This window comes from Microtus pennsylvanicus, chromosome 7 (genome assembly GCF_037038515.1).
Source record: "Microtus pennsylvanicus isolate mMicPen1 chromosome 7, mMicPen1.hap1, whole genome shotgun sequence".
Taxonomy (NCBI): Eukaryota; Metazoa; Chordata; class Mammalia; order Rodentia; family Cricetidae; genus Microtus; species Microtus pennsylvanicus.
The window spans coordinates 81809944-81822807 of NC_134585.1; the positions used below are offsets into that span (position 1 = coordinate 81809944).

A 12864-nucleotide genomic window follows, 5' to 3' on the forward strand; every position below is an offset into this window, starting at 1 on the left:
GACTCAACCACTGTGCATTAACCTGAGAGGGAGGGGAAGGGAAAGAAAGAAATGACAAATCAAAAGATGGAAAAAGGAAGGCAGGCCTGAAGCCAGGAAGGAAAGATGGGTGAAGTATAAACAGGAGAGAAAAGGAAAGTATGGTTTTAGATGGAAAGTGAAGACAAAAGATGAAGGAAAAACATCAGCTATTCTGAAATGAATTTTCCGCTGAGTAGTTTGCCAATCGTGTCTTCTGATCCCAATACAACTGCTATCGACTTGTTCTTAATCACGCCTTTCTGTGCAGAGACTGACCTTCCTAAAGAATTATAGGATTAGCTTGCCTTGGGGTTTGAACACTGTTTCCTGTTTCAGATGTTTTAAGTCTGGGCATGGGCAGGGATGGAATTATGAGGAGAGATGTACAAAACTGTGAGGAAAGAGAAGGACAGACTGGTGAAGGATGCTCGGGTAGGGGTGGGCGTAATAGGAGGAATGAAATCAAACAGGTTGTAGTAGCTCCACCTGCCTTTACCTGCCGAATGCTGGGAGTACAGGGCTGTGCCACCAAGCCCGGCAGATCTTAACACTTTGAAAGGAAAAGACATCAACCATTAATGCAAATGAGAAAACAAGAACCATCAAAAACACACACATTAGGTTTTCACTGGCACAATCAATGAGACTTTTTTTTGTGTGTATGTGATAAATCTTTCCTAAACGTACAGGTACTTACCCCAGACGGGACGGATAGCAGACTGGAGGAACGGCTGCTCCAGAGTCCAACTTGTTGAACTACTGAGTTTTTATTTGGGTTACTAGCTGGAGTGAATGAAGCATGATTAATACAATCCCAGAGACAGAAATTGGGGTTCAACCTGAAGGTCAGAAAAGCAAAGCAGCCAGTCACTGGCTCTTACTTCTGCCTCAGTCCAAAATGGTGATCCTGCCTCCAGGAATCTCAGAATGAGACTGTGTGTGAGAGCTGTCTCCTCCCATTTTATATTCCTTTCTAGGGCTGGGATTAAAGGCGTGCACCACTACCGCCCGCTTTCTATGGCAAACTAGTGTGGCTACTGGGATTAAAGGTGTGTGCCACCACTGCCTGGTCTGTAAGGCTGGCCATTGGGGCCGTTTTACTTTTCTGATCTTCGGGCAAGCTTTATTTATTAAAATACAAATGAAATGCCACTACAAGTGGAGTGTTATTTGCAACAACAAGGATGACTCAAAAGTAGCCTCATCACCAAGCTGCATCCGTGGAGCTCTCTGCACGGCTTGCACAGGAGTGGAACATTCCCGGAGACCGCTCTATAGCTTGCTGGTCAGTTTCTCTTGAGCAGTCACTTATGGCTTCCACAGCCCTGGGGAACCTCCAAGCTTCAGTTTTCCCAGACTTGTGACGCTCACTCATTACCTCATGAGTTTCTAGAGCTTCTCCTCTTGCTCCTGAAGCAAGTGAGTGTTTCAGTTCAGAAGAAGCTACTCTACTAGAGACTTCTCACATTACTGCCTGTAATGACATCTGACTTCACTTTTGATATTTGCAGCAGCTTTCAAGTTCCTGCGCATCCCTGTTCCTTTCATGTCTTCCATGTGACTAAATGTATGACCAATCTTCTACAGTTTCCATTAGTGTTGTTGGCCACGCCTCCCCTTGATCTTTGAAATCATTTATGTACTTTCTTGACAGTGTGTCTGACTCTCCCCAGCAAGCCCCCATTTTGTTAGTATTTTTTTTCCTTCCCTCCTGGCACATGTATGGCTTCGCCTGTCCACATTTGAACCAATTTTATGTGAAAATTGCAGCCGGTCTGTAAGAGTGCTGGCCACTGGTACCTGCAAGCATGGGTTTCAGCAATGATCAGCACAACTGAGATCTTATTTTGCCTTGCTAATTGGCCCAGCTGATTGCTCATAAACTTGTATTTTGAACTGTTGCCTTCTGGCTAATGTCTGTGGGCTGTGTTGCCACCTGTAGGCGAGCCTGCATTTGGAGCTAGGCTGCTTATTGCTGCATCTGCTGAATATTATGAAGTCTCTTTTACAGATTCTAGAAGCAAGACACTCACTACAGTATGACTACAAAGACGTGGTGGCTAGAATAAGAAATGCCTCTTCTAGGCTCATGAATTTGAACACTTGATTCACAGTTGTTGTTGGCATTTGAGGGAGTTATGGAACCTTCAGGAGGGTGACTCTTGCTGGAAGAAGTACACCACAAGGGTTTTTGTTTGTTTTGCTTTATAATATCACTCGGCTTCTTGTTCTGTGTTGTTCTCTGTATCTCTGGGTCTCTGCCTGTATCTGCGTCTCTGTGTCTGTCTGTGTCTGCCTCTGTCTCCATCTCTCACTGCTTCCTGAATGCATCTGTCACCCTGTCCTACCTTCCTCAGCACAATGGACTCTCTCTCTGGAACCATGTGCTAAAATGGCCCCCTCTCTTCCTTAATGGCTTCTGGTCATGCTGTTCTGTAACAGCAACAGAAGCATATTGATCACAGGCGAGTCTGGAGCAAGCCACAGTTCAGAGTAGCTTTACGGAGGAAACAACTCTGGAGGGCATGGGTAGCAAGCTCAGAAGACCGATGCTTTGTCAAATACGGCATCAGTTACTTTACTCTTCATCGTGAGAGGAACATCTGGCAGATTAAAAAGGGAGGAGGATTTCGTCCCATCTCATCTCACCCTCTCATGGTGAGGAGGGGCTGAGGGCTGAAATGGCTCTGACTGTGGTGGGCAAGGCTGTCATTCAGCCTGATCACATCTCAGCAAGCAGGAGGCCGAGACATGAGCTTAAGAATAACATAAGACAGAAGCTCCCTTACTTTGTAGGGCAACCATTGTCACAGGGAGGACGCAACCAGATGATGGTCTGATTGGAGGCTCTGGGAAAGCGCTTACTTGTGAACGGAGGCTCCAAAAAGGTTGCATGATCGTATTGGAAACCCAAAATCTACAAGACAATTATTATCCATCAGAAAAGTAGAAAGGGCACCAACTGGTGTTACACCTCAGTGACCTCAGCTGATTCTAAGTTAACTTTAACATCTGCTGACTTGTTAATCCTACTGCTCAAGTAACCGCTTTATGTGGAGTCTTGGTACGTTTAAATGTGGTGCCTTACACATGGGGGTGCCATTGAACTTAAACTTCAAGCTATTACACTGTAGTGCAAGTTACCAAATGTGTAGCAAAGGAGAGGGTGGTATTCCTTGCTTTAGTCGTCAATACAGTTGCCTCGCATAAATTCTGGAGAGTTACAGCCCGAAACTATCGTATCTAACAACAAGTCAAAGATTGGGCACCCACAACTCCTATTATGTCTAATTAAAATAATAATCATAGCACAATTAGAATTAAAACAATTCCTTCAAGGATTGTTACTCGTTGTACAAAAGCCCTTTGGGAAGCGATAGTTAGATGCACTGTTTCTCCTTCATTCTCCGACTTGGGCTTCTTGGTCCTCACAGGGTAGAAACTTGAGAGCTGACATAGTAAAACATATGCATTTTCTCTTGGCTTCTAGCTCTTAATATAGCCTCCCCAACTATTATTTTTTTGAATGATGAGCATGATATACATAGAGTGCCTTAATCTCTGAATATTCTAGGGTTTTGGAGAATTTTTGTTCTACTCAGGCAACTTGATGGGACTTCTGATAGTTTCAGCAGGACAAAGGGCAATTGGTCCCCAGAAACCATGCCGTGAGTAGGGACTCTCAGTTTCACTTACCATCTTACGGGGTGCTGGGAGGGTGCACTTCAGTTTGACTCTCTCCTGTTCCCAGGAGGTATCTGGACCTTGCCCCGTTTCCTTTCACTTAGTTATTTATTTTCATATTTTTAAATATCCTCTAAGATTAACCTGCAGTGGTTCTCTGAGTTCTGTAACCTAGCACAGCAAAGGATCAGACCTGAGGAAAGCTCATTGGAACAGCTTATTGGCTGCCATCAGAGAGATGAGTAACCTATCATCCACTGGCTTTGATTGACATCCAATGTGGGAGGCAGTTTAATGGAACTGCGCAGTGGGCTCTGTGCTTAGCTTGAGGTAGTTTGTGTCAGAACTGAGTTAAACTGTAAGAGACCAAGCTGGAGTCCATGCAGAGCTGGAGAATTGCTCAATATAGAAAACTGACATGTTGAATGTGAGAAAAACCCATGCTTGTTATTAGAGATTAATGTCTAAAATTAAATACCCAAATAATCAATATAGATGAGCAGATGAATTATACTGAAAAGTCTCAAGAGAAAAATTATACAAATGGCCAATTAATACAAAAATAAATATTCACTATTTTTAGTCATCAAGGAATGAAAATCAAAATTACACCGAGATACCTTTACATCTCACCTCAGTCGGAGTGGCTATCATTTGATAAAACAAACCATAAACCAATTGCTGCAAGGATACCCCGACTATAGATCCCTTACACCATGGGTGGGAATGTAGATCTGTATAGTCACTATGGAAATCAGTATGAAGGGGCTTCAAAAAGCTAGAAAAAGAGTTGCCATGTGATCTGGCTCTCCTGTTCCTGGATATATTCTCAAAGGACTCAAAGTAAGTACACCACAGAAATGTGTGCACATCCATGTTTACTGAGGTACTGTGCACCATACTGCAGATATAGAGCCAGTCTAGATAGCTGGATAAAGAAAGTATGATATCTATCTATCTATCTATCTATCTATCTATCTATCTATCTATCTGTCATCTATCTATCTACCTATCATCTATCTATCTACCTACTATTATGCCATTAAGAAGAATGAAATTGTGTCATTTGCCTCAAAATATATAGAGTTGGCGGTCATGTTAAGAGAAATAATCCAGACCCTGCGAGACACCTGTTGCATGGTTTCTCTTATTACAGAATCTTGGCAAAAAGAAAGAAAGTTGAAAGCAGGAGAAAGACTGAGAAGAGGAAGACAGCCAGTAGGAGTAGGAAGGGAGTCAGGGAGGGTAATGGGAATGAATCATATTAAAACACATTATAAACAAGTCTGACAAGGTCACAATGAAAACCATAATTTTGTATAATTAACCAAAACTAATGAGAAGCAACATCGGACTAAACTCTAGTCTAATAAACTTGACTCTGGTACATATTCCATACCCCATTTCCCTGGATAGTTCATTATCTTTGTGTAACACTTTTGTAGCCATCCTTTTTTTTCTTGTATAAGAAACATGTTTACTTGAAAGAACAGTTCTCAACTTCTGATGGAAGAACAAAAACACCTACGACAACCCAAACAATCCTAAATAATGAAAGAACTTCTGGAGGTATCACTACCCCTGATTTCACGGTGTACTATAGAACTATAGTAGTAAAAACTTCATGATATTGGCTTAAAAACCAACACCTTATTTAATGGGAATGAATTGAAGACCCAGACATAAATCTACACACCTATGGAACCTGAGTTTTGATAAAGAAGCCAGAAAAACACACTGGAGAAAGGAAAGCATCTTCAACCAAGGGTGTTGGTCAAATTGGACATCTGCATGTAGAATACAAATAGATCCATACTTATCACCCTGCACAAAATTAAAGTTCAAGTGGATCAGAAAATGTACCAGCATAAAACCAGATACATTGAATCTGATAGAAGAGAAAGTGGGCAATAGCCTCTAATGCCCTGGTCCAGGAAAAGACTTTCAGAACAGATACTAAGATCAGTAATACATGGGACTTCATGAAACTGAAAAGCTTCTGTAAGGTTAAGGACACCATCAATCAGACAAAGCAGCAGCCTACGGAATGGGAAATTTTTTTTTTTAACAACCCTACATCTGATAGAGGGCTAATATCTAAAATATATAAAGAAACTAATATTTTAAAACCGAACAACCCAATGAAAAAATGGGGTACAGATCTAAACAGAATTCACAATAAGGGACTCTCAAATGGCTGAGACACATTTAAAGAAATGTGCAACATCCTTAGCCATCATCGAAATGCAGATCAAAACTACTTTGAGATTCCATCTTACATTTGTCAGAATGGGTAAGATCAATTACACAAGTGAGGGCTCATGCTGGCAAGGATGTGGAGCAGGGGGACCACTCCTCCATTGCTGGTAGGTGTGTAAACTTGTACAGCCACTATGGAAATCAGTGTGGTGGCTCCTCATAAAGTCGGGAATCAATCTATTCCAAGATCCAACTACACCATTCTTGGGCATATACCCAAAGGACACTTCATCTTGCCACAGAGGCACTTGCTCAAACATGTTCATTGCTGCTCTATGCATAAGAGCCAGAATCTGGAAAAACAAAACAAAGCAAAACCCTAGATGTCCCTCAACAGAATAAAGAAAATGTGGTACAGTTTCACAATGGAGTATTACTTAACTGTTAAAAAAAATAATAACATCATGAAATTTGCAGGCAAATGGATGGGACAGAAAAAAATTATCCTGAGTGAGGTAACTCAGACCTAGATTTTATGGATGGACTGGGATTGGGTGGGGACAGAATCCAGAAGGGATTAGGTAGGAGGGGATAGAATGGAAAGAGGGAGTGTGGAAGAGATGGCTGGAATTGGGGACCATGTGGGGCTTAGTGTGGAAACCTAGTGCAGTGAAAACTTCCTGGGATCTATGAGGATAACCCTGCTGAGGACTCCTGGTAATGGGAATATGGAGTCTGACCTGACCATTTCTTGTGGCCAGGCAGGGCTTGTAGTGGTGGGGCTGGGTTGCCTTCAGCTGAGTTGTTGTGGGGGGGGGGGCTAGAGAGGGGAGCCCTGGAGGGGTCCTGTGGAGATTCCCAAACAACCCAGGCTGATGCTAGGGCAAAGGTTTGCTCTGTGAAGACTGACATGGGCCCCATTGCCGAGATCAGCATCCACACAGCTCATTGAGAATGGTTGAGCCGGTGCCTGCATGGAGCCTTCATCCCTCTTTGGTTGGGGAAGGTACTATGCACTCTGCAGGCTACTGAAAGAAAAACTTGGAGAGCAACCCAGCTCCCCTCCAAAAAAAAAAAAAAAAAAGAAAGAAAAAAGAAAAAGCTCGACCTACAATCTGTGCTGTGTGCAAGATGTGCTAGGACAATGGTGGCACAGAATTTGTTGGGGTGGCCAAGCAATGTCTGATTTAACTTGAAGTCCACTCCACAAGAGGAGCCGATGCACACACTGCCTGGATGGCCAGGAACTGGAGACTGGATATACCAGAGACACAGGGTAGAACCAAACATGACTGGTCAACAACAACAACAAAAGAAAAGAAATCAATGAAATGATCCCTAACAATATTCTGTTCTAATCATAGATCAGTCTGTTGAAGACTGCGACACCTCACCTTGGGCTGCCATATGTTGAGGACCAGCCTCAGCAAAGTCACCTCTTACCAGGGTAGGGGTGAGAAAATAAAGACAGAAACCACAAGCCAGTATCCGGAGGGAGTTTCAGGGATTCCTCAGATCCTGAAATCACCCTCATTTATTTTTCCACAGCTTTTATACCAAATGTAAACTGGGGGAGAAGGTAACAAAGGCTTCATTAACATGATAGCACGAGACTTCCCATCATCAGCATTCTGTTGCCTAGGTAACTAGGTAGCGGGATGACACACCTGTACTCAGGTATACTTGGTCATGTAGGCAGAAAACAGCCTCTCCCCAGGTGACGCCATAGATACAGTGGAAGGAGCAGAAGTACATTGGCATATCCTGACCACCTGTCAGGATGGCGCCGAGCTTTCTTAACTTCAAAAAGGGGCCAGGCAGCCACCTCCTGAGCTAGAAGGTGTAATTAAGCCTTGTTTTTCCCCAAACTCTCTGGCTGTCAGATAAGGTGGGAAATGGGCCTGCATTTCTCTGCCAGTTGTCGTCAGAGAACCTTCCTCTGGCAATGGATGGGAGCTGACACAGAATCCCGTAGACAGACAGAATGTTTCTCACTTCACAGAATAATAATGAGAGGATGTGGAAGAAGGGATGCCAGGCACTGTTAGGACGTTGCCAGTCTGCAGTTCACAAGTGATTCTGAGGTGGTTCCTCCCAATGGAGTGGCTAGTTGGGAGCCACTTGTTTCTCGCACATGACACAGTTACATTAGATAAGAAATTATGCATTAGAGAATATCTTTTAAGCAAATAAAAAGAAATTATGCTCTTTTTCCTGTTTAAAAGAATAAATTATTCTAATATAGTGTTAAATATGGAATTTGTATTGTAATACATAAAATATGATTTAAAAGAAATTTTAAATCCCTTCCAGCAAAATAAAGTAGAAGTTTATATTTGTGTATCTTTGAGATGTAAGAAAGACCCTAGTCAAAGCAATATATAATATATATATGAAATTTACATATATATACATATGTATATATATTTATGTATGTCCATGTGTGTATCAAAGGTGAAACTTGCTACTCAGACTCTCTTCTTTCCCATTTAAGAGCTAAATGCCCGTGATGCCAGCTAAGACCATCTTAAAATGTGATGGCCTTAACTCACCTGTTGACTAGGGCAGGGTTTCTTTCCCAGTGTTGTGTAACTTCTTTGATCTTATCTCTGGGGGTGGCTCTCAATCACCACCCTACATCTATTGGTTCCTATTGGGGTGTTGTAATACCAAGCTCCTATTCTAAAGGCGCCTGTACTCTTGGAAAATTATGGGGTTCTCAGTAAATTATCCACTTGTATATCTTCTAACTTCCTCTCATACCCCACTTCCCTTAGGGTAATGAATAGGCAAGGCCAAATATAGGTTCTTTCATCCTTTGACCAAACCTCTCACTGCCCAGCCTGTATGGATTCACACTCTTTTCTCATGGTCATACATATTCTAGTTCTTGGGGTCTAGTTCTTGGAGTTGAATTTCCCTGGGGCCTGACAAGAACCCGAGGGCCTCTGGGGAGCAGAAGATGGCCTCTAAATCATGTACAGAGGCCTTCAGAAGACCTGGCATGTGGGACATCCTCCAAGTCCATCATGCTGCAAGTGTCTCTGGAGAGCTGAGCACAGCTCACAGGAGGATGAGATATGTGGGTGCTGTTTCTTTAGAAATTATGTCCCATAATAACTTTCCCAAGACTGGGAAACAAGTCCCTGCAATGGAATCTCTGAGACTATTTCCTAGAATACCACCTATCTATATCTGTATCTATATCTATATCTGTATCTATATCTATATCTATTTATATCTATCACCTTAGAAGGCCCCTCTCATGAGGCCCTAAAAATGTCCTGTACCAACAGCTCTGGTCTTTCCCCAGACACCTGAACAGGCAAAAAGAACAAATGTTCAGGTTTTTTTATTTTTCTTGAGCCTCATGTTGGAAGGAATGTCTTGCTAACTGGCAGACTCAATCTATGTCCTCAGGAATGGAATATCTATTAAATGAGCAGAAAGGACACAGAAACCAAAAACAAATGGTGGGAAGGTCTCCAGCAAAGCCAAGGCGGCGTTCTGAGAATGGGGAAAGCTGAGTGATCTCCACAACAGGGACACGCCTGAAGGAGGCAGTGGATGGCAGAGCCAGAACTTGGAGCTGTGGGGCCACTGTTGAAGCCGAGTCATCCAGATCCCTGTGTGACACTAGGTTCTCCTGGCTGAGGCCTGGACCCTTGAGAACCCAAAGAGCCTCTTCCTTCTTGGTGCCCAAGTCTGTCACCCTCATGAGCATCATTGGGGAAAGCAGAAGGTAAAGGAAGAGAGAAAAAAAAAGAGAGAGGGAGGAGCTGCCGAGGAAGGCAGGCACTTAGGAGAAAGAGCAAAAAGGAATGTGTTCCTTGCCCCTTCGAGGTTGGGAGTCTTTCCCAGGACCTGCTGTGGCATGTGAATGGGTGTGATATTTTACAGTGAGCTTTTTTTTTAGGCTAAAACTTTTTATTCATAAAAGATGGGCATCAAATGCCTTCAAAGTAGTCTGATATGCTTTATAACATTGTAAATGCCTCAGAAAAAATCAAGGACACCAGTAGGCATTTATAGATTAAACTATAGTACCCCTAAAGACAGTGGGATGAGAATGAAGGGGAACTATGATGAGGTGCTACAGTGAGCTTTTTGATACAAGACTGCTTTCTTGCATCTGGTTCATTACCTGATCTCAGCTCAGGACAGGATTATCTGGTCACCAGAGTCTCCAAAGGTCATTTCTCTAGCAGCCTGACCTTGTTCACAATTTGGAGTTACTCTCGGGCATCCCAGAAAGAGCAGAAAGCTTTAGAGACTAGAAACATAAATCCTAACCTTCTTTCTAGTTCACCAGCTGATGGGGGCAGCTATTGGGGTTCCATGCGTGCCTTGAAGAGGTTTTATGGTCTTGTGTCCTAGAACAAGGAACTGAGCAGAGACCTGTGGATAGAAGCAGAAATGGGAACTTATAAAGAAAACATACATTTCCATAGGAGGAAGGGGTCAGAGCAAAAAGCAACACCCTGCTGCACAAATGGAAGGGTTTTTTTTTTTATCACATGCCCAAGCTCTATGGCTTGTTTGCATAACTGGGCTTTTGTCTGCTTGTTCTAACTGTGGCATCTTGTAACTCATTCCTCATTAGCATTTTAAATCTCCACTCAGGTCCATTCTGTGGAGCTCCTATGCTCCTGCTCCAGTGGCTCCAGTGGCTCCAGTGGCTCCAGTGGCTCCAGCCAAGTCTAGTTGCCATTAGCTGGAGATTTCAGGCCTTCCTCTTTGTGCTCCGTTTAAGGCATTTCTTATGGGCTAGTGTTAAGTTGGGAGCGTTGCCCCAGTCCCTGGCATCCATCCCAGCACCCCCTGGGACTTGTGTTGGTCTGGACTCCAAATCCCAGCATCCAGGTCCCACAGGGTATTTAAGTGGGCACACAGAGAAGGAACACGTGGTCCTGGGTTTTGCATGTGCTCCCCGGTTTTCTGTCTCCCGAGAGCGCTGCATTTAATAAAACATGGGCATTTTAATTTGGTTTAATCTGTTTTGATTGGATTTTTGCGATTTTTTTCCCTAACAGCTGGTTTTGCAGTCTTTGTGTGTAAGGCTTTCTGGACTTCACTCTCTGTCCCAAGTGAAAAGAAAAAGATCTGTGGGCTAGTCACTTAATTTATAGATTCGTTAACTCTTTATGTGTGTAATTATCACCCAGTGAGAGCTGAATTTGAGATCATTATGGGGCATTTGAAAGGTGAACAGGATATTCATTGAAGTGGCGTGACTGTAGGCTTTTGATTGGGAACTTATCCCTTTGACCAAGGCTGGTGACAGGGACAGACTGATAAGAAGGCAACTCTTTCAGTGCAGCAAATATTTGGAAAACAAAACAAAAGCAAAGAGAGACCTGCATACTGAAGAAAGATAAAGAATTCAGGTCATCCTACAACACTCTGTTTTGAGTCAGAAGACATTAGAAATTTATGTAAAAACACATATGTTAGCATCTTGGTTACATTACCCAAAACGTACTTTTGCGAATTAAGTTCCTTTCCCCTTTACAGTGTCCTCCATTAATTAATTCTGAAGTTCAACGAAAGGCAATCCTACAGAGAGGCATGGCTTGAGATAGCCCAGCAGCCCAAGGGAGCCTTTGTACTATTATCCAGCTTGAATGCTGGTATCTGCGTATTCCTGGTAATTCTGTTAATGTTTATCTGCTTTCCAAGATCTGCAAGATCTGTGACAGACAGCACCGTGCTACTGGTGGGCGGCTCTGACGGTGAGCTGTGCTGTCCTGGTGGAAGGGGGTCTCTCATGATCGCAACAGTCGTCCTGTTCATCTTTGGGCCGTGTGGACTGAACTGCTGCTTTAACTTCGTCTCCTCGTAGACGCACTCAGTCTACACTCAGAGGGACGGTGGCCTTCTGGCTCCATCTCTGTGGTCTCCATTAGTCACCCTCTAATTCCTGAACATCTATAAGAAATCCTTCAGCCAGTAAAGGGAACCACAGGAACCATTCTGCATCCCCAGATTCCTCAAATTTATTGTTTCCCCTATCACCTACCCAGGAGTTCAAGATTCCTGCCTGCCGCCCTTTATCCGACAGTTCTACAAATAAAGCCATAGAAGCACTTTGGGGGGCCTTTTAGATAGACCCACTAGAGGGCTATGCCAATACTCTTGCCCAACAACACCCCCCTGACTTGTAGAAATAGCATTGATTTTCACCCCAATTTCCTAGTAGCGGTTAGGGTTGTGTCTTCTGGGAGTGGGAGGAATGAAATGTTGAGAACAGGAGATCACCAGCAATTGGCCAGGCAGATTTAGGGTAAAGGCATTCCCGAAGAGTGGACAGTTTTCTTTCTTGGTTAAAACTCAAAAATGTTCTCATCCTAGTCCTTGAAAGGGGCCAGATATGTTTCAGCCAAAATGTCTCTGGTTCTGCCATGGCCAGAGGCTGGGGTTTCAGAAAGGGGTTGTCTCTTTGTCCCATATCTCTCCCCCACCCCCAAGGAAGCACCGTTTCCTGGAAACTGTACTGAGGCTGAAATGGGGGCACCTGGGCACCTTGAATCAGCTTCTCTCCCCCTCCTCCATCTTTCATTCAGAAAAGCTTTACTAACTTAAAGGCAGTGGCCCTCAATAGCACCCTACTCCCGGGTTCCATTTTCTTTTTTCTCTTTAGCCTTCTGTAATAAAAATAGTCTCTCTCTCTCTCTCTCTCTCTCTCTCTCTCTCTCTCTCTCTCTCTCTCTCTCTCTCTGTCTCTCTGTCTCTCTCTGTCTGTCTCTGTCTCTCTGTCTCTCTCTCTCTCTCTCTCTCTCTGTCTCTCTCTTTCTTTCTCTTTAAAACTTACCTTCTGTGGTCCATGAGTTTCATTCTTTGAATTCAAGAGACAAGAATCTAAAAGCTGCTAGTTTGGAGAGGCCTGAGTTTCCAGGGCCTTAGGCCCCCAAACAAAGCACAGGAACTGAGAAAGGCTCCCTTGCTCTCAAAGACACCCCG

General features: G+C 43.5%; 1 long non-coding RNA gene across 1 annotated transcript in view; it reads left to right on the forward strand.

Moving 5' to 3' along the window:
• Positions 1-12864, forward strand: part of LOC142854866 (uncharacterized) — a 226639-nt gene that overhangs the window by 98074 nt on the left and 115701 nt on the right. The window lies entirely within an intron of this gene.